General features: G+C 29.5%; 1 pseudogene; it reads right to left on the bottom strand.

Annotated features, from left to right (window-relative positions):
* LOC101494989 (beta-glucosidase 30-like) overlaps window positions 1-3,264 on the bottom strand; it is a 12,143-nt pseudogene extending 8,879 nt beyond the window's left edge.
* Between the last annotated feature and the right edge of the window lie 131 nt (window positions 3,265-3,395).

Raw genomic sequence — 3,395 nt, 5'->3', positions numbered from 1 at the left:
TATATATATATATATATATATATATTACTTTTGTTATTTCAACAAAAATTGAAATAATAATTTTTTTTAAAAAACCTTTGAAAAATTGACATTTCGAACTTGAATTTCCTAAAATTTTATCGTAATTTAAAGTTTCTATTTTGTTATTTCAATAAAAATTGAAATAATTTTTTTTTTTAAAAAAAAAACCTTTGATAAATGCCCATTTGGAACTTGGGTTTACTAAATTTTTTTCGTAATTTAAAATTTCTATTTATTTATTTTTTATGTATTTTTATGAATTATATTAATTAATTATATATATAATTCCATTAAAAATAAAAATTGATTTTTTTTTTTTTAAAAAAAAAAAACCAAGTGGGAAGTCGCCATTTAGAACTTGGGCTTTTTTAAGGAAGTCGCCATTCCAAATGGCGACTTATAACTAAAAAAAAATGGACATTTTAGTATATTTTTTCAAATGGGGTAATTTGGAGTTTTTTTTTCAAAAAGAGGTTATTTAAAAAAAAAACGAAATATCCGACTAGCAAAAAAAGGTATCTCTCTAAAATATAATATAAACAAAAATGATAGTAGAAAGGTTTATGGATATATCCGGACTAAATTTTAAACTATATATCAACTTTTGAACCACTATTTTTGTTTGTAGAAAAGTTGTGTGTGTTCAATCTTTTAATATCTAAATGGAGTATTAAAAAACCATCAAGCTATTGAGATTTAAGGTTGCAGAGATGGATGAACCATAATTATATTCTCATCAAAATATTAATTGTAATAATATTTATCAATCAAATGCATCTTTAATTGGTGAACTCACCTTACATCGCTTGTAATGTCCAATCTTTGTAGAACACTTATCAACATCTAGATACACATCTGATTTTGAAGAAAGCAAAAAATATATTACTAGGAACATAAACACTAATGATAAACTAAAAGATAATATTGCTATTAAAAAAAGAAGGTATCAACTTCATTTCTTCAATAATACAAATTTTTTCAAGTGTAAGTATATATTTTGAACCTTTGTGATGTTTAACTATATCATCCCATAGACCAAGTCCTCTTCCTCCTTCATGACCTGCTCCTTCAATATAAAGTCACCAAAAACATGTTAGTAATAAGTTAACTTATAGCATAATTGTATGCTAATATATATGTATAAATATATATATATATATATATATATATATGTGTGTGTGTGTGTGTGTGTGTGTGTGTGTGTAAAAGGAAATAGAAAGCTATTGTTTGATTTGAAAGTTATTATAACATAGATTATGTATATAAAATTTGACATTCATTTGAATCCATTTGATATAACAACAAAATACATCAAGATTAACGTCTTATGAACTTTTAACCAACGAGTAGGGATGAGAATAGGTTATGACTTCCGTCAGGGGCCCATGGTCTTGCCTACTTATGGTCTGGCCTGGCCTGGCCTGGCCTACTTTTGGTCTGACCTGACCTATTTAATAAAAAGGCTAGGCTCAGACTGTTTTTAAAGCCTATTTATTTAAATAGGTCAGGCTTAGGCTTATTAAAAAGCCTATTAGACCTGACAGGCCGGTCTATATTTATTTTATTATTTATTATTATATTAATAATATTATTTCCTATTTTAGATTCTATCAATTAGGCAATCACTTAGTGAGCATTCCATATTCAGTAGATGTTCCATATTCGGTAGCGATTCCATATTTGGTAGTCATTCCATATCCGTTCAATTAGTCAATCACTCAGTAGTGGTTCCATATTTGTTTAAGAGATAATAATGAGTGTGTTTATTTCAGAAGAAAAACAATCTATTATTTGACACAAAAAATTATTTTTTAGGGTTTAAATGATGTTTGTTTCATATTTTTTAAAAATTATCTTAAATAGGCTTTGAGGTCAGGCCAGACTTTTAAAAGGGTCAGGCCAGGTCGAAAAAAAGCCTATTATAGGCCGTAGGCCAGGCTTAGGCCTAAAAAATAAATCGTAGATCAGGCTCAAGGCCTGAGTCTGGCCTATTCCCACCCCTACCAACGAGTTAATTTTGATATATCTCATTGACCTATCAAAGGATTTCAGAATAATGCCATTTTAAGATATGATCTTTGTAAATAAAATTTTCAATCCAACGATAGATTTTTTTAAATTGATATGCGATAAAAAATTATCATAGGTGCTATAATATTAAGTTTGACATCATGGTGTCAAATATTAATTATGACACCTTTAATAATTATTTAACGCATACTCATATTACAAAATCTATTGTCATATTGAAAGATATTATCACATAGATCATGGGCATAAAATTTTATTCAAATCTAAAATCATTTAGTGTATTTTTTATATAATTCAAAATTAACGTCTTATATATGATTTTGTATTAAACAAAATATTTTTGATACATCTCATTGACATATATATATATATATATGTATAATTTTATTTTTTGACAAGATTGCTTATTTATATAACATTTTTTTCACAATGTAACAGAAGATCCAGCTCCAAACAAAAATCCTGGTGGAAATGAAGTTCAGTTTGGAAAACGTGTAGATTTTATAAATTTCAATATAGAGTCATTTGGTTTTGTCGTACACTACAAGAAAAACACTATTTTGTGGCCAAATTTATAAATATTTTGTGGCCGAAAAAAACCTTCACAAATTAGTGACCGAAAAAGCCCTCACAAATACAAAAATTGAAATTGGTCTTTATTTGTGGCTGAAAAAGCCCTCACAAATTATTAAAAATTTAGGTGGAATTTGTGGCTGCCTAAGCCCTCACAAAATCACAACATTGTGATTTTGTGATTTTGTAAGGGCTTAAGCAGCCACAAATTCCGCCTAATTTTTTAAGATTTTTGTGAGGGTTTTTGCAGCTACAAAGTCTAAAATTTGTGAGGGTCAAGTCCGTCACAAAAGCCTGAAATGACATGTCAATTTGTGGCTGTATAGGCCGCCACAAACGCCTATGACCGTTACCTTTTGTGGCTGCAAAGGCCGCCACAAAGGAATAAAGGTGAAACTGATATTCTGGCCTCCCAGGCCGTCACAAATTCACATATCCGTTACATTTTGTGGCGGCAAAGACCGCCACAAATGCCAAAATGACCGTTGCCTGTTGTGGCCGTGCAGGCCGCCACAAATTCATGCGTTTTTGACCGTTTTGGCCGCCACAAATGTCACATAGCCGTTGCTTATTGTGGCTGCTTTGGCCGCCACAAAAGACAAACCCAATCCTATATATATTACTCCACTTCTCTTTCATTTTTTCACTTCTAACTTCTCTCTAAAACCTCCTTCTAACTATTCTCTCCACCTTCTCTCTACAAAAATATTCATCAAGCTTGATTCAATTTTGGTAAGTTTATAATATATTATATATGTAGTTTTTTAATT

The sequence above is a fragment of the Cicer arietinum genome, chromosome 2, assembly GCF_000331145.2.
Source record: "Cicer arietinum cultivar CDC Frontier isolate Library 1 chromosome 2, Cicar.CDCFrontier_v2.0, whole genome shotgun sequence".
In the NCBI taxonomy this organism is placed as follows: domain Eukaryota; kingdom Viridiplantae; phylum Streptophyta; class Magnoliopsida; order Fabales; family Fabaceae; genus Cicer; species Cicer arietinum.
The sequence above is the reverse complement of the archived record's forward strand: the minus strand, read 5'-3'. Positions and strand labels throughout refer to the sequence as shown.